General features: G+C 39.2%; 1 pseudogene; it reads left to right on the top strand.

Moving 5' to 3' along the window:
- Positions 1-5,285: 5,285 nt before the first annotated feature.
- Positions 5,286-26,071, top strand: part of LOC145140246 (protein HEAT STRESS TOLERANT DWD 1-like) — a 93,559-nt pseudogene continuing 72,773 nt past the window's right edge.

Here is a 26,071-nt window from a genome sequence, read left to right as displayed (position 1 = left end):
GTTCGTGAACAGGTCACAACTTTTCTGTTGTAAGCTGTCAAGTTAAGTTTTGAATATGTTTTGGTATTTTAACTTGTATTCCCCCCTGAAAACTGAAGAAAACTAGAAAATGTAGGGGTATGAACTCACCTTATGTGATTCCTTGAAGGATGGAAGGTTGAAGATGATGAGTTTCAAGTCTAGATCACTTGATGAACACACAAAGTTTTGGATGATCCTAAGAACGATTTTTGGTGTTAAGATATGAGTTGATGATCCAAGAGTGTTATGAAATCATGTAATAGCACTTGAGTTACAAGTAAATACTTACCAATAAGTGAATAAATGACTCAAGAACACATCAAAAGTGTGGCTGAAAGTTGAGAGAAAAGAGGCCCTCTTGATGGTTTAAGAAGTGTATAAGTGTTTGATGGTGAAGCAAATGATCAAGGAAATCCCAGGCATTTCCTTATATGGAGGGTTGCTGGAGCAAGTGGCTAGGGTGAAGGGATGTTTGCCTTGGTTTGTGTGATGTGGATAGGGTTGGGCTAATGAGGAAGTGACACATGGAGGCAAGTGGGCACACTTGACCCACTTGTGAGGTAGAATACTCTCCTTATTATAAAATAATGATTTTTAATTAAAAATCCTTGAAAAATAATTAAAATATGAGTTCTGGGGGTTAAAAATGATAAAAATATGAATTTGGTGAAAAAATCCCGTCAAAAACTTCAAAAACGGGTTTAGGAAGCGAAAGTAGTCGAAAACCGGGCAATATGGACCGAACCTGCGAGGTTCGGCTCTAAGAGAGTGAGAACCGAGAGAAGGGAAAGAAGGAACCGAGAGGAGGAGGAGGAGACCGAAGGTCCGAAGGGAGGGACCGAAGGTGCGAGGGTCTCGGATGGGGGGCCGAAGTTCGGTCCTTGCTGCTGGCTTCGGTCCGAGAAGGCTTCTGACAAGTTTGGCTCCGACAGGAGGGTTCGGCTCCTAAGAGGTTCAGCTCCTAAGAGGATCGGTTCCTAAGAGGTTCGGCTCCTAAGAGGTTCGGTTCCTAAGAGGGGTTTCGGCCCTATTTAGCTGTTTTTCGATATAACTCATCGTTTCGAGCGGTTTTTGGCCAAGTTAAGGGTCGGGATGAATATAAAAAGTTGAGAGAGATTTTGAGAGAGATTTGGGAGAGATTTCACATACTTGGAGAGATTTCACATACTTAGAGAGATTTGGGAGAGATTTCACATACTTGGAGAGATTTCACATACTTAGAGAGATTTTGGAGAGATTTCACATACTTGGAGAGATTTAGGAGAGATTTCACATACTTGGAGAGATTTCACATACTTAGAGAGATTTGGGAGAGATTTCACATACTTGGAGAGATTTGGGAGAGATTTCACATACTTGGAGAGATTTCACATACTTAGAGAGATTTGGGAGAGATTTCACATACTTGGAGAGATTTCTCATACTTAGAGAGATTTGGGAGAGATTTCACATACTTGGAGAGATTTCACATACTTAGAGAGATTTGGGAGAGATTTAATCTTAGCCATTATTATCGCATAATCTCGCAAATGCAAGGTTCGTGAACCCCGTTATGTTTCGTTTATGATTGTTTTAAGTCCCCGAAAGGGTCCTTAGTTGTGCTTTGATGCGTTTAACTCCCTTTTTAGGGTTTTTACATTGTTAACACATAGATTCTTCGAGACACTTGAATTTTTGACATACAAATGCACATGTTTATACATAGAATAACTTTTAGCATACAAGTAGTAATTAAGTTTGACCGGTTTGACTTGTTGACCTTGACTTGTTGACTTTGACTTGAATTTGACGGTTGTCAGAACTTCGACAACACGAAGCCCCCTACTTTTGATGGGACTCAGGATCCCATTAAAGCCATGAGGTGGCTGTCTGACGTGGAGGGGTGTTTCTTCACGTGTTCATGTCCTACTGACCAGAAGGTCAGGTGTGCCCTGAACCTGCTGAGGACTAGGGCAAAGGACTGGTGGAGGTTGGTGACTGGGACGTATTCGGATGATCAGAGAGCTGCTGTTACTTGGGAGCAGTTCAGGGATATGTTCTGCGCTCGCTACATTCCACGAGTCGAGCGGGAACGGTTGGCTTAGGAGTTTTTGGATATGAGACAGGATGGTGAGACGGTGACGAAGATCACCCGCATGTTCACAGAGAGGGCGATGTTTTGCCCCAAGTTTGCTTCTGAGCAGGCTCGAATGACTCGTTATTTGAGCATGTTCAAGACTGATATTCAGCCGTTTGTGGCGACCCAGCGTTGTGATACACTTTTGGATCTACAGGAGGCCACTAGGCGACGTGAGTTGGAGATTAAGCTGCAGTTGAGGGAGCAGCGGCAAGCCCCGACATAGTCACAGTCGGCGCCAAAGCGGTCTAAGACCGTTGATTCCAGGTCAGGGGGACAGCAGGGTTGCACTTGTGGCAAGTGTTGGAGCGGGCATTCGGGGGCTTGCATATCAGGTAGCGCATGCCGCAAATGCGGCAAGGAGGGGAACTTTACGCAGGATTGTCGCCAGACAGCCCCAGTTCAGGATATGAGGATCTGCTACCACTATCATCAGGTTGGTCACGTGAAGACCAACTGTCCATAGCTCGTGGCCAAGCTGGCGTAGGCTCCAACGCCGACTACATTGAGGATTACTGACGGGGGTCAGGGTCGGGCAGCGCCCCCGAGGGCCCAGGGACGTGCCTTCCAGCTTACGGCAGAGGAGGCCAGAGCAGCACCATACATGGTTGCTGGTATGTTTCTATCCCTTATCTTACTGATTATATTTGTTTTATGCTTATATGTTTGTACCTGTGATTAGGTACGTTTTTAGTGAACTCCTTACCTGCTTTGGTATTATTTGACTCGGGGGCGAGTCGGTCGTTTGTCTCTTAGACATTTAGTAGGGAGTTCGGTTTGCCAGTAGGAGATCTAGAGTGTCCGTTGCGAGTCTTTATCGCCAACGAACACAGGATTTCCGCTTCTTCGGTCTATCGGGGCTGCGTATTGGAGATCTTTGGAGTATCTTTCCCGATAGACCTGATTCTGATTCCCATGGGGGATGTATGTGTGATTGTGGGTATGGACTGGCTTAGTCGCTTCGGTGCCATGATCGACTGCGAGGGTCAGCGAGTGGTAGTTCGAACCCCAAGTGGGGGAGAACTGACTGTTTATGGCGAGGGCACCAGATTGGGATCAGGGTTTTGTTCGGCTACCAGGGCTCGACAGTACATTCAGCACGGGTGTGCGGGTTATCTAGCTATGTGGTGGATACGCGGGACAGGGATCAGGTTTCAGTATCGGAGGTTCCAGTGGTCAGAGAGTTTGTTGACGTGTTTCCGGAGGAGTTACCCGGAGTGCCTCCGGAGAGGCAGGTTGAGTTTAGGATTGACCTAGTGCCGGGTGCGGCCCCTATCGCCAAGGCGACGTACCGGTTGGCACCACCCACTACAAGAAAAAGACCTTTTACGACGCGCAAACCACGACACTCATTGATTTATGTTACGTTAAAGAGAGTGACATTAAAAAAGTGTGATCTCTTCAAAAAATTTAAGGATTTAGGTCACGCATTATTGTGTGCCCTTTAATTAGTGTTATAAGAAAAAAAATTAAAAACACGGAGGGCGTTGTATCTTAAATGCGCATCCTCTGTAAGTGTCGCTTTATAATTTTAATGAAAAAGCGCATTTAGTAGATATGGGGGAAAATGAAATCCCCAAAATTTTGAAAACCTGCCTTGTTCTTTTCTACCTTCTTTCTATATTTCATCTTCGCAATTGATTCTCCCCTCTCCCTCCTCTCCGATTCGCTTCTCCGCTAATCCTGACCTTACCTGTTAATCGTCCCATCGGATCTCTGCTCTAGTGTTCAAGAAAACCTCCAACTAGATCCTCGACATTAAAAAAACCCTAATTGGCGATCATATAACATGCTTTATATTCCTCTCTCTTCCATTGATGTGCAAACCCTTCTTCTACGGTGATTTTAGGTAAGCCCCAATTAGGGCCAACCTAATGGTTGGGCGATATGGGACACAACCTAGCTAGGGCATCAACATGGATGGGGCATCATATTTAATCCATTTGTTATGGGTATAGCATAGTTTGGAGCTAAATATTGATTTGTATTGCGTTAATGAGAGCTAGATTCGGCATCGACGCACAAAAAAGAGTTTGTGAAAGTTGAAATTAGGAAGTGTATGTAAGGCCGCAAAATCAAAACTCAGCTCTGAAGAGTAGAAGACGAGGAGTCCATACTAATTAGGCTTCACGTTGTCTGATTTCTTGGATATCTTAATTCCGTTGAAACAATTCTTAAAAATCCATTTATTCTTCATTATTTTCAAGTTCAAGTTCAGGTGTAAATCAAAATCCTTCCAGAGTTAAAGATAATATCATAAACGAGCAGTAGAGGTAATCGATTGGTTTCGTTTCATTTTGCCCTAATGTTGTTATCTGAATTTGGTAATTTGCTAATGTGGAATGCATCAGTAAGAGTTTCTACTATCGTTGTTCTCCCATTACTTCCATATTGAAATCAAACATACAGGGTAATTTGGGAACTTCAGTTTTATAAGGCACATGGCTATTGTCAAACCAGAGGTATACTTACTGTAGTCTGTAGCAGTTTCTTACAATAACATGAACTGATTATTTTGTTAAAATATTTGTTATGATTCTTTTTTTTTGTGCTAAATCAATGAAGATGAAGTCTTTCATCTGGCTAGAAACTCCTGATGGTTCAACTCAACAAGTGGAGGAAGAAGTTGCAATGTTTTGTCCAATGATATGCAGAGAAGTCCTTTAAACAGGCATGGGGTCTTCTAAAAACTATGTTATAAAACTTCCTCAACGAGTCAGTACACCTGTCTTAAGCTTAATACTTGACTATTGTCGGTTTCATCAAGTGCAAGGGATATCTAATAAGGTCTAGTCAAGCTCTTCATTTTCATTTTTCATACTTATTTCAGAATTTAGTTACATTGTTTGTAGATGAAGCCTATTGAGGTTTGTGTAATTTAGCTTGTAGTAAGAAAATATAACCCAAATTGACCCATATTTAGATCAATGGATTGGAATTAATAAAATTACATGCATTGCTTCTAGGGTGGAAATCAATCAATATGCGTGTTTACTTTATTTTTTGGAATAAGTTAGAAGATTGCAACGTGCTTAGTATATATATATATATATATATATATATATATATATATATATATATATATATATATGGTGTGCAAGAGAGGAAGTTTTGATGAAAAGTTGATACGGTTGGATACAAAGAAGTTATGCGAATTGACATCCAGTGCATATAGTCTCCAGCTAAGACCACTAGTTGACCTCACCAGCCGTGCACTTGCTCGCAATAAATTCACAAATTGAACTTTGTTTAATGTGTTCTAGCTTTGATGTCGTGTGAGATTCACTAGGATTAGTTCAGACAGAATTTCCACACACTATATATTGCGTCACTGGAACTCAGGTTATAAAACATGTTACATATTAAATTCAGTTTATTCATTTGCTTCCTTCAATATCTTACTCCATGATTGATTTCCTTTTTGAATTTATGATATGTTATCTTTATTCTTCTAGGCAAATAATGCTCCCAATTCAATCGGAATATTTAAAATATCAAACATTTCTGGAAAACGAAGGGAACTAGTCCCAACAAAAACATCCAATGCTGATACAGACATGGAAAGTGATAGTAGTGATAGTGATGAAGATGAAATAGAAAATGAAGGACCAAAAGCTCCGGTCTTTCAGGTAACACATAGCCATTAACTTTTTACATCTTTGATCATTACTATTTTAATCATTTTATATTTAAATCTACAGGTCCGGCAAGTCTTTCATGAAGGTTAGGGAGATACCGGTCACATGCAGGTATAATTAACAGTATCAGTATCAATAACAGTAACAATATACTTGTAAAATTTACACGAATGATGATGTCATGCAGATATGGGATTTTGCCTCTCGTTTAAATGCTTTGGCAGAAGCTTAAAAGTAATATTAGCAAGGATGCCTCAACAGTTTCTAATCAAACTCCTTTAGTAAAGTTCATTGGTCACAAAGATGAAGGCTATGCAATTGACTGGAGTGCCCTTGTCCCTGGCAGGCTTGTATCTGGTATGAATTACAATATTTTATTTTTGCGATATAAAAACTAAAAAAACTCATGATTTGATATTGCCATTTTTTTTAAAAGGCGACTGCAAGAACTGCATCCACTTATGGAAGCCTTCATCCGACTCAACATGGAATGTTGATAGTAAACCATTTGTTGGACACACTGGTAGTGTTGAAGATTTGCAGGTAATTTATAATTACCCTTTTGCCCATTAAGGGTAATTATGTAAAAAAAAGTCGTTTTTAGTCTCTTTTTTATAAAACTTTTATTGATGCGGTGGAGCCCAACAGAGTCATATGTGTTTGCTTTGAGTTTTGTGGATAAACAATAGCAATATGGGATACCATATTAGGGAAATCACCAATAGCTTCCATTAAAGCACACAATATAGATGTTAATGTTATTTCATGGAACATGTTTCTACCTTTATTTATTTCTAATTAATGGTTTATGTACACATTATAATATAGTTACTAATTTGTTTATTATAATTGGGCTTGCTAGTTGTATGTTGGCATCTGGTAGTGATGATGGGACATTTTCTATTCGTGATCTTAGATTGCTCAAGGTTTGTTTTTACAAATAGTTTATTGTATTAAAATTTAAAACTATGGAAAAATATAATAACATGGTTTTGTTTTATTTCAGGAAGGTGATTCTCTTTGTAACGCCCCAATTCTCAGGTATTAATATTATGGCTTTAATTTTCAAGTTTCAATATCTACTCGACGAGTTGGATGCCCTAACTCGTCGAGTAGCAGCGGGTTTGGGACATGTGTTTAAGTGACCAACTCGCCGAGTCGGAAGAGTGACTCGACGAGTTGGGGCTGGAGGGTGAAACCCTAATTTCTGAGGTTTTGCACCCTATTTAAAGAATCATAAGCCTCCTTCAGCCTCTTTACAGTCCCTTGAGAGCTCAACAAAACCCTAATACGTGTGTGTGCTCCATTGTGTGTTGTAAGCTTTGAAAGAGGATACATGGTGAGGAGAGCTTGGGGAAACAAGTGGATTGAAGCAAGGAACTCGTGGGAATCAAGATCTACTTCAGTTGGCATCTTTTGGGAAGGTATTAAGCTGTTATCTTAACCCATTTTATTCTAGATCTCTTTTGGGTGGATTTTAGGGATTTTCTAGCATAATAAGAAGCCATTCATGGGTATAAGCTAAGATCTGAAGTTGTAACTTCAGATCTGGACTTTTCTTGGACTCTAAGTCCATAAAGTTTTAGCTTTGGCAAGCATGATGTGACAACCCAAAAAAATTTATCCGGTGAAGCCAATCAATTCAATCAAAGGTCAGCCTTGTTTCTGTTGCCTTTTAGCCTTGTTAAGGGTCATTCTAATGAGTTCTAAGCCTAGTACACTTACGGATTAAGTGTTAGGAAGTATTAGCTCGAGATTAGAAGGCCGCACCCGAAGCAGAGAACCAAACATTTGAGGTTCACGGCCGCAAACCTAGTTCACGGCCGTGAACTCTCTTCTGGTCGTGATCTATCCCCATTATGTATAGATTTCCTTCATTTCTTCATCATTCTTCACAATCCCAACTCAAGAACTTCCATTCTCTCTCAAGTATCATCAAGAATTACTTCCATTTCTCGTCCAAATCGTAAGTGATTCTTCCATTTGTTCTTTGATATCCTTATTGATCTAGTATGTGACAACCCGGAGTCTCTATCTATAAGTCATCTCGATCAATGAAAGTTAAACTTGTTTCTGTTACCTTTTAGCCATGTTAAGGGTCTGTTTGAGAGTTTATGAGCCTAGTGTAATGTATGAATGGATGCTAGGATGAGTTAGCTTGAGATCGGGAGGTTAGATTCGAACCAGAAAATCACTCACAAGGTGTTCACGGCCGCAAACCTATTCACGGCCGTGAACCACCTCCTATATATATTAGAGTGACCTCATTTTCTTCTCATTTCTCCTCCTCCCAACCATGAACACATCCATTCTCTCTCAAAAAGCTTCAACCGTGAACCCTCCAAAGCTCCAAAAACGTAAGTGTTTCAACCTTAAACTTGTATTACTTGAAAGATTACTAGATCCTAGCCTTGATTCTTCATGATTCATCACCATCTTCATGAACTTGAAGGGATCACGGCCGTGAACCCTTCATATGGGCTGTGAACCCTTCATAGATTCATAAGGTTCGTGAACACCTCATGAGGCCGTGAACCTCATGAGGCCGTGAACTCCTTAAGGCCGCAAACCCATCCATGGGTGGTCGTAAACCCCTTCCAAGCTCCCATTTGTGAGCCTAACACTTCATTTTGGGTGTTTCCTATGATCATTAGTGGTTTTAGACACTAATTCTAGGCCTATACATGTTTATATGTGCTTAATAGGACCGTATTGTGCTCGGGACTTCGCTTAGCATACGGAGCATCCTATCTTTTGTCATTTATCCAAGTCATTCACAATCAGGTGAGTTCATACCCCCATATTTTCCAATGCTTTTTAATGTTTTTAGGGGGGGATACAAGTAAAAGCACAAGTAATCTTGTGTTTAAAAATATTATTTGGTTTATTATATTTTCCTATCATTAACACACATTGAATGTAGAACTTATTAAACATGGTAAACATTGTCACTACCAGACTTGGAATCAGTTTTACAAAACATGTTAAGATACAAACGTTACAAGCACAGTTTTGAAACAAGGAAACAAACTTATGAATTATAAAATAAAAGATATTATTTATAAGGATTTATGTCAATAACAAAAGGGGTTTTCATAGTATTATTCGTGGATTCGTTGAGAGAACCAACAGTGTGAGACACGTCTTCTGAGAAGTCTACCCCTTATAGCCAGAGTCTCCTGGAGGGAGAGCATGAGTTTGTGTATAGATCTATACAGGAGTGACAATCCCGCACCCTGACTATTAGATATAGTCGACCTGGGGGTGACAAACGTCATTCAGTTCACGACGTCCAAAGTAGGACGTAGTGTTTATCGTCCATAGTATGCTTATAAGAACTCACAGGGGAAACAACGACTCGTTCACGTAATAATGTACCTAACAAACAATCAATAGGGTTAATAACTATGTGATGACTTAGTATGTACACTAGGGTAATATGAAATTAACATCCGACTTGCATTGGGATGTGTGATCTCCGCCTCATTTCCTGTTCCTTGTTTGGTTGTGGGCTTAGGGAAGAATCACCCAATCGACTGTATGTTCGATCTAGATTTCTATAACTCGTATGTACTAAGTGATCACATGAGGGTATTAACAACACTTTCAGTTTACATAACATACTATACATACTGGTGGTAGCCAGGGTATTCATACAAAGGTTTTCATACAAGGGTATTCCTACAAGGATATTCATACAAAGGTTTTCATACAAGGGTATTCATACAAGGGTATTCATACAAAGGTTTTCATACAAGGGTATTCATACAAAGGTTTTCATACAAGGGTATTCATACAAGGGTATTCATACAAAGGTTTTCATACAAGGGTATTCATACAAAGGTTTTCATACAGAACATACTGGTTTTCAAACAGAACAAAACTTAAACAACATAAGTATGGTAGATACTTGTACTCTTCGGTTTGGAACAGATAATTCAATAACTTACACTTAGGGAAAATATAGGATTTTCCAGGATAAACATCAGTATTCTATAAACAATTGGTTTATCATTTCATTAATGAATATTCATTGTTAGTTCCGTAATTCCTTAGTTTATGCATCCAGGCTATGTATGAAGAATATCTGATAGACCATGGAATGTGTGGTTTCCGCCTCATTTCCTGTTCATTGTTTGGTTGTGGGCTTAGGGCAGATCCACACAATCGATCGTCTGTTCGATATTGGTTTATGCATGGCTAGTATGAGCTAAGTAGTTATAGAAGGAATGGGTTTAATCATGTATTCAATAAGAAAATATTGGATTTTCTTGAGGAACATTTTCAACAGAAGATTCAAAGGATCGGTACAATTAAATCTGTTAGTATCTAGTGAATACTTCAGGGTTATATACATGAAGATCCGACTTGCAGTGGGATGTGTGATCTCCGCCTCATTTCCTGTTCCTTGTTTGGTTGTGGGCTTGTGGCAGAATCACATAATCGATTGTTTGTTCGATCTGGATTGTGTATGATTTGTATACACTAAGTACTCACAGGAGGAACTAGTAAGAATCATTTTTACTTAACGTTCGTTACATCAGAAAATATACGGTTTTCTGGAGAAACACAACACACTTTTCGAAAGAACACATAACCTGTTTTCTAAAACAAAACGCTTATGAACTCACCAGCTTTATGCTAATACTCTTTCAAAACCTACTTGTATTCTCAGGACACTAGTAGACAGGTATACGCACCGGGTTCAAGAAGATGGAGCATAGTAGCTTCTAGTCTCTACTTGTTATTCTTGGAATCAATCGTGTATAATTCGAATGTAATGTAAACATTATACTATTAATACAATGGTTGTTGTTGCTTTTATTACTATTATTCAATTGTTGCGATACTATACATGACGTCCTCCGCCCCCGAACGTTTCTGCCGTTTCGGTTTGGGGGTGTGACATAGTACAACCCTATGATTTCATCCTTGAATGCACCACTTTTGTCTAGATCTTCAAGATCATCACGTTTCACCAAGAACACCAAGAACACACACTTGTTCTTGGTGGTCGTGAACCCCCCCCCCCCCCAAGGGATCCCAAATCGTAAGTGTTTCATCATTTTTCATGTTATACTTGAAAGCTACTAGATCCTAGCCTTTATTTCCTCAAAATTCATCACCATCTTCATGAGCTTGAGGTGTTCACGACCGTGAACCCTTCATAGGGCCGTGAACCCTTCATGAGTTCATACATAGTCGTGAACCCTTCATCCATTTGGGTCGTGAACTCATTCCTTTGGCCGTAAACTCACTTTGATCAATCACATGTGATTTTAACACTTCATTTCAAGTGTTTTCTAGTCCCTAAGGTAGTTCCCTTGCATGTTAGTTGTTTTAAACACTAATTACATGCCTATATATGCCATTATATGTCATTTAGGACTCGTTTGTGTCTCGGGACTTCATTCGTGGAACTTCTCGTCCTTACGCGCATATTCAATTGAATCACCCACAAAAGGTGAGTTCATACCCCTATAATCAATCTTTTAAATGTTTTAAATGCTTTTAAGGGGGGGGGATACAAATTGAACACAATGATAATTGTGTAAATGTTTTGTGATAAACATCATTTTAAAGGATTGCTTATGTGTTTATAAGTGATCAAATCATTTCAAAAACTCTTTTAAAGTTATGTTACTTTATTGTTTATAAAACTCCGTTTTTAAAGTACAATCATAACTCAGTAGATAATCAAGTCTTTTCTACAAATCAGATACAGTTCAAAGTAAAGATACTAGTAAACTATAATAGGTATAGTTTAGGGGTTCAGATCATACTATAACTAATACAAGGAAGAACATACTACAACTAGAACAGAGAGAACATACTATACACTAGAACAGAGAGAACATACTATAACAAGAACAAGATAACAATAATGTGAAACCACTACTTCACGGCTTAGCAATATAATTGTTAGGTCGCGTTTTGTAACCAGAGTCTCCTGGAGGGAGAGCATGAGTTTGTGTATAGATCTATACGGGATTGACACCCCACACCTTGCTGCTAGCTACAGTGGGACACACAGGTCTACGGGTGACAAACGTCACATCAGTTTCGGCGCGAAAAGGTTGTCGTGTTAAACATATGTCATTTTAGTATGGTTACAACCTCATCACATTTTAACCTTAATTAACAAACTGGTTTTAAGGTAGTCAGTACGTCAGTAGTTATTTTATACAATACTACTGTATACTTTCATTTTTCCCATTACATTCATATTGTGATATTCTCACATAAAAAGTAATGCAAACTATTTTCTATTAAGGATAGTTATAAACTAGAGAAAACTTACATCATTACAAACGACAAGTAGAACCGTCGAGTCTTAGTACATTCATTTAGAAGGGGGCCTATAATGCTAACTTTATGATTCCTCGGTAGATACATCAGGGATATATATTAATCGGATCCGACAGGAAGTAGATTCACCCAGTCTACTATCTGCTCGATCTTAGCTATATATATATATATATATATATATATATATATATATATATATATATATATATATATATATATTCCGTATACACCAAGTAATCATAAGGAGTACCAGGTATGGGTCAGGTCATAGTATACAAATTCAATACACCGTTTTCTAGTACAAAATATACTTTTCAAATAGAACATTTGGTTGACAAAACTAGAAACTTATCCGTAAAAGGGTTTAATCCATTTTATTAAACCAATATAACTTAAAGGACCTTTAGTGGTTAATTCTATAATACCTTAGTTTATACATCAGGGTTATATCTAATTAATATCTGATAGATAGTTGGATGTGTGCTTTCTACCTTACTTCCTGTTCCTTGTTTGGTTGTGGGCTTAGGGCAGATTCACACAATTAACTATCCGTTCGATATTAGATTATATATAGCTAGTATAAACTAAGTGATTACAGAAGAAGCTATTGTGGTTACCATTTTTACTAAAGGAAATAAGGGTTTTTCTTAAAGAATGTTTTCATCAAATATAAAGGAACTATTACAGTTACATCCGTGAGTACCAAATGAATACACCAGGGTTATATACAACGAAGATCTAACAAACAATGGGATGTGTGGCTTCCGCCTCATTTCCTGTTCCTTGTTTGGTTGTGGGCTTAGGGCAGATTCACACAATCGATTGTTTGTTTACTCTGGGTTTTATATAACTTGTATCCATTTAGTACTCATAGAAGGGATTGTAGAGTCATTTTTACTTATCTTTCATCATATCAGGAAATATAGGCTTTTCTGGAGGAACATGCGAACTTTTCTAAAAGAACTTTCAACTTACTTTACATCACTAAAATAGTTATGAAGTCACCAGCTTAAATGTTGATCTACTCTTTCAAAATAACTTGTATTCTCAGGAAACCAGTAGACATGTACGCGCACTGGGATTCAGAAGATGGAGCATAGTAGCTTCATGTCTTGTTTTGTTATTTACTTTTGGAGTCTATCTTATGTGAATCACATACTTTGTAAACACTTTCATTCTAATGAAATGGTCGTTTGTTACTTTGATTACTATGATGCATGTCTTGTGATACTAAACATGACGTCCTCCACCCCCGAACGTTTCCGTCGTTCCGGTTTGGGGGTGTGACAGATTGGTATCAGAGCATTGTTTATAGTGAACTAAGTATATCAACCGATAAAAGATATACAACTATAAATGCAATGGGGCCGAAGTGCTCTGGATAATAATATATTTTAAAAATATAACAACACATTATAAAAGTATACATACATGCTTATACATATATACATACTAGAACAAGTATCACAAGAAGAACAGAACATAAGTATTTAAAGATTGGACACTGCGGTCAAACCTGGACAGTTATGTAATCATATCTGGGATCAATATAGCCTGATCAACTATATTCATTTGAGATGTGACCGACATGTGTCTGGGAGTGATGTGGTATTGAAAACCTAGCTAACTCTATTCAAGGGATTTCTAGATCAGAACATAAAGTTAAAATAATATAGGAGTATTTTATGATACTATAACACAACAGAAAGTTTAAAACATACCAAGTTCATTACATTAAAATACTATAGGAGTATTTTAGGCACTATATAATAACTTATGTGAAAAGTAAAAGACCCTTACGGGTAGGTCTATAATTTTGGAATGTATACTCCCAAGGTTTTATATAATTGAGATTTTATAGACTTAGAATTTGTGATCTACGCTCTACTTCTTGTTCCTTGTTTGGTTGTGGTTTTAGAGTAGGATCACTTATTCGAAGGTCTATTTAATCTTAAATTATATACAACTTGTATACACTGCGCAACTATAGGAGGACCCTGTAAGGATCACCCCATAATGTTTCACTTAATCGCATAGATTCTTTAGACACTTCCATTCTCGCACGACAAACCCAGATAGATGTAACCACATCCTCATAGCAGTCAGCAGGGAGTCAAGGAGGAACAAGGTTGTCACAACCAGGAAATTCAAATGTTTTGTAAACATTAACAATGATAATATTGGTAACTAAAACTTGAAAGTATGTATGATGTTTATTCAATGACAACAAAATTCCATCAAACACTCTATACAAACACTTTAAATGGTCAACGAAAGATTGGAAACCCTAAAAATCCCGGCTTAAGTCCATTATGGACTAGGATTTTCTTATTGGGCCTAATGGACCAATAAGCTTCCAATTTGACTATTTTGGGCTTAGAACTCTTAAATGGGCTCTAGTTGGACCCACTCTCATGAGACTTAACCTTTTTGGGCCTTATGAGTCTAAAATGGATTAGGTTACCTTTAATGGGCCTTGTTGGGCCACACCGAATCTAATCAACCCTAATGGGCCATAAAAACCTATTGTTTTATGATAATTGGGCTGTGAACCACCCTAAGGGCCCAATGGGCCGAAAACTTCTTTATGGACCTCATGATTTCGAGTAAGGATCAAGAATTGGGCCAAAATGAATCCTCATCCCTTCTTAATGCAATTCTCGGCCCATTTATAAAAAAAAGAAAGGATTAGAAGAGGAATTAAAATAAAATGGATTTAGGAGGAAAATTGTGAGCATGCCACCTCTTTATTGCATGGTAGACATCCATGCAATGTCACCTCACCCTCTCTCCCCTCTTCTTCTTCTACTCTCGGCCGAGAGCATCAACACACACACACACACTTAATTCACTTCCAAATACTTCCAAAATTCTCTCAAGAACACCTTCATTCTTCCATCAAAATTTCGAGATTTGCAAGCATTCCAAGAAGATTCTTCACTCATATCACAAATCCTTGGTAAGTTTTTACTTGAATCCATGGATTAACTTCTATATCTTCTCAAAAATCTTCTCTTAGTTCATTCAAATTCATGATCATGCTTCTTAGAACCCATCTAAGCCCAAAGATTTCTCAAGAAGCTTGCTAGGGCCGAGAATCACCTCAACCTCTTCCATTTCTTCTTCAAAGCTGTGAGCAACAAAGCAAGGTGAGTTCATACCCCCTTGTTTTTGGTTTTTTACTTGTTTTTGGGGGAGAATACAAGTGCTATGTGTTGATCTATGTGTGTGTGCTTGTGATATGTGATTTCTTTGGTTTGTGTTGTGAAAATATGATATTATTTGCTATATCTTGAAATCTATGGCTAAAATGTGAAGGATACAGAAACAAATAACATAACAAACAACATACTTCAAAGATCTAAGAGTCTTTAGGCTTAAGAAGTGAAAACAAAGTCAAAAGTCCCTATAAGTGTCATTTTTGCAAAAATAACAAAGATTTGGGTAAAATATGATATTTTCGGTTTTACAAGGACAAAATAGTTTTATTTTTATAAAAATCTGACTTTTATGAAAATAACACTTTTCTAGGGGTCAAAAACTTAAATTTTAGCTTATTGGGCTTTAATTTGGGCCTCACGAGTTTTTGGGCCCAAAGTTGCGAAAAAATGAAGTGTCGAGGGACTGAAGTGGAAAACTTAACAAACTATGAGTCTAAAACGTGAATAAACTATTTTTAGGGGCTGAAAATGACTTTGATGCAAAAATTGGATTAAAAATGCAAAGTTTTTGATTTTGGGGTCAAAATTGTAAAACTTACGGAATTTGAGCCAAAAATGTAAACTTTTTACAAATAAAGGCTCGATATGACAAATACAATAGTTTTGGGCTGAAATTATTATTTAAATAAAGTTTGGGTCGAAAATGTCAAGAAAAATGGTTTAAGGACCAAAAATGTCAATTTTCATAAAAAGGGACTAAAAGTGCCATTTTTATAGATAAAGGGGTTGCAATGGTCAAACTAAATGTTTTTGGGCCGAATAGACAAATATTAATTTTTGGGTTCAAAATATCAAGTTTATAACGCGTGGTTTAAAAAAATATATATATGTATAACCAAAGCTTCGTTATAAATCAAACGTCAAAGTATTTTAACACTTCGAATAAACATTTAGCTTACAACAAATACCTACATTACGAACTTAAGATCAATAAATTATAAATGATTCAATGGTTGGGCTCAAATATCTTCTATTCGTGCTATTGGGCCTTTATGGCCCAATATCATGATTATTGGGTCCCAATATATTCACACATGTTTATTGGGCTTCCGGTGACCCAATTACATACCCAATGGGCCTTTATCAGCTTTAACATGCTATTGGGCCTTAATGGTCCATTTGCATTGATAATAAGACCCTAAACATTCATTATATGCTTAATGGGCTATAACATGTCCGTAGCATACTCGACAACCTGTAATAACATACAAAGTTAGTGGGCCTCCGTTGTCCTCTTTTCTTCGTCTGTTAGGCTTACCTTTTATTCAAGTAAACATAAATCGGGTTGTAAAACAATGTTATTCAATTTCATTTGGATTTAGTGAGAAATAACGGGTGACACCAATAAGTGTCGGTCGTAGTCTGTAGTTATAATCAAAGTCTCCTGGAGAGAGAGCGAGAGTTTGTGTATAGATCTATACGGGGGTAACTCCCCCACACCTGAGTTGTTCGCTACAGTTAGACTCGGCCAGTCTAGGGTGACAAAATCTTAATTCAAGACCGACATTCGATAAAATGCCAAGACATGCGAATTAGTCATTATTATGCATGGTTATAACGACTCACATAGAGATCCATTATCATCTAAGAAATCATGGGAAATCATATTCATACGCTGTGTTGATACAATAATACAAGACTATCATACTATTTATGTCGGAAAACATCGGGTTTTCCGGGGGAAATAACATTATGCACTTTTACTTACAACAACTATAATACAAGGAACTATTATGAAGGGCATTTCACTTTTACATGTTTTGAAATCATATACATGCATACTTATGGATCATCACACTTTTTTTTTGTAAACAATTTTTGTTACAGAAAATATCGGATTTTCTGGGTTTCACAAACATTACAAAACATTTTCACATCAAACCTGCTTATGAACTCACCAACATTATATATGTTGACCGTTTTCAAAATAACTTGTGTTCTCAGGTAACCGTTAGAATGAAGAATTATCAAGCGTGTTTCTGAATGTCTTTTGTGTGATGTCATTCAATAAACAATTTATGTTTGGGATTATGTAATGTAAACAATGTACTTGATGTGAACAATGACGGTTGTAATGTATTAATGCATGGTGATGTTTATGTTATGTTTCATGTATATTCATTGTGATGATATTTCAATTTAAGTCACACGAGCCCTCGGACGTTTCCGCCGTCTGGTTCGGGGGTGTGACAGGTTGGTATCAGAGCTCTGTTTATAGTGAACTGGCATATCTAACCACACATTGATATGCAACTATAAACCCAAAGAGGGACTAAATAACTCTGAACAAAACAAATAAAATATAATAATAAACACTCTTACTTGTGCGACTTAAAAAAATAAACATAATAACAATTCAAATTAGACATTGGAAAAATCCTGACATCTCGGTTAAGCCAGGACTGTTCACAGTTGTATTAGGGATGAATGTAGCCTGATCAACTACATTTCCTTCAGAATACAACTATCACATGCCCTGGAGCGATCGCGATGGTCAGTAAACCTAAGGCATACCCTTTTGTTAACCAAGAGGAGAACATTAAACCAATTTTTATAACAACTAAAATATCTTAGGAATAATAATAGTTTATTTATATACCCTCCTTACGTGTTCCTCATCACAGTCACCATGGAGGAGGAGCATCAAGGCATTCAGTTTCACCAGGCCCTGGTGGCCCACGAAATGATTGAAGACGACCCCAAGGAAGGACAAGGGGCAGCACCCGACATTGGGCCCGACGAGTACACTGATACGGACTACGAGTTTGAGGGGACCGATGACGACATGAAGGAGGAAAGAGACACAGACGAAGCTCCCGTCAAACCACCTACCGGCGAGACACACCAGGACCACCCCGCCCCACCAGGAAATCCCGTGGGTGAGGATTGTTCTCCGGAAGCAGAGGCTGCCATACTTCGACAACAACTATTTGCCATGGAGGCACGAGCCGTACAGGCTTAGCAGGAAAGGGATGAGGTCATCGGGGAAATGACCGAGATGGCTCAGTTATTGGCACAACATTTTGGGATATGACTTCCCTACCACCGTTAGACAATCAGTAGACCCCCTACTAGTGCTATGATCTCTCCTGCTTACCATGTTATGTACTACCGACTCCATGTTTAAGTGATTACACTACTCATAGAGTCGTTATGCTGCCAAACTTTGTACCCTTATGTATGCCCTTTCGGGAAAATTTTCATGTATCAAAGTACGGATATTATTAGTGGAAAATATTATGGTTTTATCGTGATGTTGTTATCTGCTATGTGTTTTATATTCTTATTGTTTGGTGTAAATATATGAAATCACTTATATGCACATTCGATTAATGGAATTCCCAACTTAAATACAATACGTACTCAACATCTTTCTGTTCCATAACAGCAAGATGCCGCAAAGACCAAACCGTGGAAACAATCAACCACCGACGCCACCAGAAATCAACTCAGTTGCATTTCAAGCAACTGTATCTGCTGCAGTCACAACAGCACTGGCGCAGATCCACAATGGGAACAATGTTGGAGGCAACGGACAGGGGGCCGGAAGTTCAAACAACGGGATGAACCAAGGACCTACCAAGACATGCTCTTACAAAGATTTCACCAACACCAAACCACGAACCTTTAATGGCACAGGGGGAGTGATAACCCTGAAGAGATGGATTGAAAAGGTGGAATCGGTGTTCGAGATATGTGGATGCCCCTATGAAATCAAGGTGAAGTTGCGGCATGTATATTTGTTGATCAAGCTCTCACCTGGTGGAATGGACATGTGGAAGCTATGACTCTTCCGGTGGCTAATTCCATGCCATGGATGGAATTTAAGGAAATGCTAATGGTTGGATACTGCCCGCGTGGCGATGTTCAGAAAATGGAGCAAGAGTTATGGAATCTCACCGTCCGAAACTCCGACATTGATGCCTACATATCAAGGTTTAGTGAACTGTCTCTGTTGTGCCCTGGCATGATTACTTTGGAAAGGAAGAAAATCGAACGATTCATCTGGGGATTAACCTCCCCAATTCAAGGAAACGTGATAGCCGTAAATCCTGAAACCTTTGACAGTGCCAAGAGGTTGGCCAAAAAGTTGTACGACCACAACAACAAGAAGGGCGAGAAATCAGGGGAAACTGAAAGCAAGAAGGAGAGTGATAACAACAAGGGAAAGAATAACAAGCGGAAGGGACGACAAGGCACCGAGTCGTCCAAGAAACAACAAACAGTGTCAGTTCATGCTGCGACCACCCAAGTTCCCTCCACCCCACATGCTCCAGCCTCATCCACCCCAAGTGCCCCTAAGCAGTATTCCGGAAATCTCCCAAAGTGCAACAAGTGCAATCTCCATCACAATGGTGAATGCAGGGAGATGCATTGTACTAGTTGCAACTGAAAGGGTCACACAGCAAAATACTGTAGGACCTATCCTCCCCAGAACCAGCAACAGGGAAACAACAACAACAACCGCAACAATAACAACAACAACAACAACAACAACACCAACAACAACGGCAACAACACTGGGGCTAGCCATACCTGTTATGGATGTGGAAGGACTGGGCATTTCCGTCGAAACTGCCCCAATGTCAACAACCAAGGGAATGTAGGAGCAGGGAGAGTGCTGACCATGGGTCAAGGAGAAGCGATTCACGATCCCGCTGTTGTCACTGGTACGTTTCTCCTTAACAACACATACGCATGCATCCTGTTTGATACCGGGGCAAAGCGGAGTTTTGTGAGTAATAAATTCAAACATTTGCTAAAACAACAACCCCAGAAGCTTAATGAAACCTTTACGGTGGAAATGGCTAATGGGAAAACAGAATCAACTGGGGAAATCTACGTAGGATGTACCCTAACCTTAAATCACCACGCATTTTAAATAAACTTGATGCCTGTAACTATTAGGAGTTTTGATGTGATTATCGGTATGGATTGGTTGAGCCCCCATCATGCCGAATTATGTGTCGCGAGAAGGTCGTTTGCCTTCATCTCCCTAACCACGAAACCCTAATCATATACGGAGACAAACCCAGTACAAACCTTCATCTTATCTCATGTATTAAGGCACAAAAGTGTCTACAAAAGAAGGACTTTGCGTTTCTGGCTCACATCGTGGATAAATCCAAGGAGGAGGTCAATATTCGAAACATCCCAGTGGCTTGCGATATCCCTGACATCTTTCCTGAAGATCTTCCGGGGATACCCCCAGAAAGACAAGTCGAGTTCCGAATCGACCTTGTGCCAGGAGCTACACCCATCGCCAAATCGCCCTATAGGTTGGCTCCTGCGGAGATGCAAGAATTGTCAAGCCAACTCAGCGAACTCTTGAGCAAAGGATTCATCCGACCCAGCTTCTCACCTTGGGGAGCTCCGGTCCTTTTTGTTAAGAAGAAGGACGGATCCTTTAGGATGTGCATCGATTATAATCGCTACCCACTTCCACGAATCGAAGATCTATTCGACCAGCTTCAAGGAGCAAATTACTTCTCTAAGATAGATCTGCGATCCGACTATCATCAACTCAAGGTCCGGGAGGAGGATATCCCCAAGACCGCTTTCCGAACTCGCTATGGACATTATGAATTTGTTGTAATGCCCTTCGTTCTAACAAACGCCCCTGCCGCATTTATGGACCTGACGAATTGAGTTTGCCGACCATTCCTTGACAACTTCGTAATCGTTTTCATTGACGATATCTTGGTCTATTCCCAAAGCGAGGAGGAGCATGGTCGACATCTCCGACAAATCTTGGAAACCCTGCGAGCCGAAAATTTATACGCAAAACTCTCTAAGTGTGAGTTTTGGCTCCGTAGCGTAAACTTTTTAGGTCATGTTGTCAGCCAAGAAGGGATACATGTGGACCCTTCCAAGGTTAAAGCCATTGAAGGATGGGCAGTCCCGACGACACCCAAAGAAATTCGCCAATTTCTGGGACTCGCAGGCTATTACAGAAGATTCATCCAGAACTTCTCTAGAACAGCCAAGCCTCTTACCATGCTTACACAAAAGGGCATACCATTTGAATGGACAGAAAAGCAGGAGGTTGCCTTCCGAACTCTGAAACGAGCTCTCTGTAGTGCACCTGTACTATCATTACCAGAGGGAACTGAGGACTTCATAGTTTACTGCGATGCTTCGAATCAGGGCTTAAGCTGTGTACTCATGCAGCGTGGGAAAGTGATAGCTTATGCATCCCGACAAATAAAGACACATGAGGTGAATTATACCACCCATGATCTCGAATTAGGAGCTGTGGTCTTTGCTTTGAATATTTGGAGGCACTACCTTTATGGTACAAAGTGCACCATTTTCACCGACCACAAGAGCCTCCAACACATTTTAAACCAAAAGGAGTTAAACATGAGGCAGCGAAGATGGGTTGAGCTGCTAAACGATTATAAGTGCGAAATCAAGTACCACCCATGCAAGGCTAACGTGGTAGCTGATGCCTTGAGTCGGAAAGAATACTCAAATCGTCGTGTGAAAACTCTTTCAATAACCATTCAATCCCATCTGTTCTCGCAAATCAAAGAAGCCCAGTTTGATGCCATGAAGACAGAAAACAGAACAAGCGAAGCGTTACGTGGAATGGAAAAGAACTTCGAAGTCAAGGAGGATGGAACATATTATTTCATGAACCGAATTTGGGTCCCTAAACTTGGAGGATTCAGAGAGGTAGTCATGAATGAGGCTCATAAGACACGATACTCCATCCATCCGGGTTCAGATAAAATGTACCTGGATATCAAGCAATATTATTGGTGGCCTAACATGAAGGCAGAAATTGCCACTTACGTTAGCAAGTGCCTCACTTGCTCTAAAGTGAAGATAGAATATCAAAAGCCCTCGGGACTATTACAACAGCCGGTAATACCCGAGTGGAAATGGGAAAGGATTACCATGGACTTTGTGACCAAATTACCCAAGACAACTGATGGATTGGATGCCATATGGGTAATAGTTGATAGGTTGACAAAATCCGCCCATTTCCTGTCAATAAAGGAATCATACAAGATGGAACGATTGACGAGAATCTACATCAAGGAAATTGTGAGACTCCATGGAGTACCAATATCTATCATCTCAGATCGAGATAGTAGATTCACTTCATGATTTTGGTAATCACTTCAGAAAGCTATGGGGACACAAATCGACATGTGCACTGCTTACCACCCACAAACGGACGGTCAAAGTGAGCGAACCATTCAAACGCTTGAAGATATGCTTCGAGCATGTGTGATAGACTTCAGAAGGTCGTGGGATACCCACTTACCTTTGATTGAATTTTCATACAGTAATAGTTATCACGCGAGCATTAAGGTTGCTCCCTTCGAAGCATTATATGGTCGTAAATGTATATCACCGTTGTGTTGGGCTGAGGTAGGTGACATTCAGCTAGCAAGAGGACAGACACCAAACAATGCTTTAACAGGGCCAGAAATCATACGTGAAACGACAGAGAAGATAGTTCAAATAAGAGCTCGACTTCAAGCATCACGAGACCGACAGATGAGCTATGCTGATAAACGGCGAAAGCCCTTGGAATTTCAAGTTGGGGATCGAGTATTGTTAAAGGTCTCTCCCTGGAAAGGGGTGATTCGTTTCGGGAAACGGGGAAAATTAAACCCGCGATACATTGGGCCATTCGAGATTCTTGCCCGAATCGGTCCAGTAGCCTATAGGCTGCAGCTACCTGTTGAGCTCAGCATCGTAAACCCCATGTTCCATGTTTCCAATCTGAAAAAGTGCTTGTCCGACGAAACTCTTGTCATCCCATTGGAAGAAATCGAAATCAACGAGAATCTCCTGTTCATCGAGGAACCAGTTGAAATTATGGACATGGAAGTGAAGCGTACTAAGCAAAGTCGCATTCCGATTGTGAAGGTTCGATGGAACGCAAAGCACGGAACGAAATTCACATGGGAACGCGAAGACCAAATGAAACAAAAGTACCCTCACTTATTCTCGCATTCTCAAATCTAGCTTCGAAAAGAATTTCGGGACGAAATTCCCTCTAACAGGGGGATTGATGAATCAAAGAATCGAGTATTGAGTTAATCAGAGTATGAATTTAGATAAGAATGCGAGATTGAACACCGGATGTAAATATGATCTTGTTTCAACTTGATTACGCTTTCGAATGTTTACAGAGTACAATAGACAGGTCTGTAAAAACTCTTATCTAACTCTAGTAAATATCCCTATTTATAGGGAACCGAAAGCGTACAAAAAATATACTAAGGCCTAGACACTTAAGCTTCGAATAAAAGCGCCCTAGTAAAATACATTATAAAACATTCGAAGAGTTCAAAATACATTTCGACTAATTACAACAATTCGACCCTTACAATCTCCCCCTTTGTAATCATAGTCGAAGTACTCAATTAGTAAGAAGCTGGATGGAATACAACATCACTCTTCGAATATCCGTGTACCAAGAGATAATCTATTTCAGCTCTTTCTTATCTCCTTCATTGTTCTTCTTACAGTGATTCATACGAACAATTAAGTTCGTATATTGAGACGTTGAATACCTTTCCACTTCGCATGCCTGGAACAAAAACCGTTTTGCTTTAGCAACCTTGTCTTTTCCTGTGAAGACCATTCCAAAAGGCTTCAGGCAAATTTCACCATCAACATACTTCTTCAATTCTGCCTGAGTCTTCGTAGGAGCCATCAGAACTTTAATTTCCATACCTTTAGCCGTAGCTAACTCCACATCTGTAAGAGCCAAGCACTCATAGTAATTTTCGATGAAAATCTTGATGTGAGCAACCCCAAGCTTGAATTCACCAGGTTCTGTGTTTTGAAGGTATGAAAATGATTTGTCTTTTAAGATTAATGCAACTTGTATAAGGTCATACAAGTTCATCAATGGAAAATCTGCAACAGTAAACTCACAAATATTTCCATTTGCCCTGGCAACCACATACTTGAAATTTTGGACTGTGTTTTCGAATACCACATCCTTTTTCATACTAATCACTTTCTTGATTTTAATCAATGACCACACTTCCTCAGGGGCTTTTGCAAGAACAACATGAAAACGAATTTTCATGTGTGTACCTTCATCATTTCCTTTAAAATTTCCTTCAGCTTTGAACTGAGGCATGATGAACATCATTTCGTTTATTGGAAAATCCAGCTGGCTTGCATCTGTATTTGTGACCAAATAACTTTGTTTTGGTTTCTTCTCAAATGAATACATGTGATTATATGCTACCTTGGCCTCAATTGTTTCGTAATTGTAGTGTTTGGAAGGATCACCTTTATCCATTCCATTCGGATCACTAGCACGCTGAGCCATAATACTTTGAATCAACCTCAGTTTTTTGATTTCAGCTTCTGCAGCAGCCTTCTTTTCTTCTTTTGACAATTCCACTACAATCGATTTCCCTTTATCTTTCAAAGCTGGATTGTCAATTGCCTCTTTTGGTTTCGAACCACTCTCACCAGTCTCCATAGATTTACCAATTACAATTCCTTTCGAAATAGGTCTTGTAATAGGTAGCGTTGTAACGACTGTTGAAGTAACCATCCCAGCAGAAACTATAACTGGCTTTGTTGTTGGGATCTTCGAAGAAAAAACTTTTCCTACAACTTTCGCATCTTCAACACTAGTCTTCGACTCTCCAGTTTTTCTTTCTCCCCCTTGCACCCCTGTGAAAACAGGTGGGGCATATGTGGTTGGAAGAAGGCTTGATATGCGAAAGAGAGGAGCAAGTTGCTTGTTGAGAATGGCTTCGAATTGGATAAACTTTTGTGAGAAAAATTCAGGAGTAATCAGGGAAGAAGAAACTGGCCTGTCAGAAATTTCTTTTAACTCCTTGAGCAAAGTAATCATCTCCTCAAAGTTTGCACTTTCGGATGTTGAAAGTTGAGTTAGTTGAGGACTCAACCTTTCATACAATTTGACAAATTTGGTGACAGCGTCACAAATTATATCAACCTTTTGATTCAAGGATGCATAATCTTGTTGAACAGAAGCAACTTCTTTTTGCATGTCTTCACGAAGTTCACGAATTTACAAATTAACATCCTCCCTTACTTTCTTCACTTCCTGAACAAAAAGAACATGCCTTTCCTTTGTGACATTCTTCAACTCTTTCACATCACTTGTAAACTTTGAATTTTGAGAATTGATCCGAAGTTCATTATTTTGATCATTATGATCAACTTTCTCCAAAATTCTTGATTCAGAGTCAGTAAGCATTCCACATACTTTGCTCACAACTCTGGCTTCGAACATCTTCAACATAGTATCAACCTCCACACTTGAAATAGATGAGCCACCCCCCAAATCAGCTTGAGATTGAATTATCGAATTCAACTTCTGATTCAGAATTTTAAATTGCTTCATGGTCATTAGCATATGATTTGGAAACTGCTCTTCTTCATCATGAAATTCCAATTCCTCAAACGTGCCTCCAAACCCCTCTGTATCAGTTTCTGTCTCCATAAAAATGGTTTCTTGAACATTCGAAATCGGTTTGGGTGTGTCAGTGGATTGAGAAGAAAAAATAGAAGTGAATGGTTGATTGATAATGTGTTCGAATGTAGGAGAATCAGTGGTTGAAGTAGTGGGAATAATGAATGGTGGTAAAGAAATAAGACTTTCGAAGGAAACAGAAGTAGATTGACCTGGATCTTCATTCTTCGCATCTCCATCACCCATATTGACATTTGCATCCGTATCAAATATGTTTGCAGGGATGCATGAAGTTCGTACCTCCTCAGAAACTGATTTGGCAACCGAGTCTTCA

The sequence above is a fragment of the Lactuca virosa genome, chromosome 9, assembly GCF_052849685.1.
Source record: "Lactuca virosa cultivar CGN04683 chromosome 9, Lactuca_virosa_CGN04683_v6, whole genome shotgun sequence".
Classification (NCBI taxonomy): Eukaryota; Viridiplantae; Streptophyta; class Magnoliopsida; order Asterales; family Asteraceae; genus Lactuca; species Lactuca virosa.
Note: the sequence above shows the minus strand (reverse complement) of the source record. Positions and strands in the feature narration are given on the sequence as shown.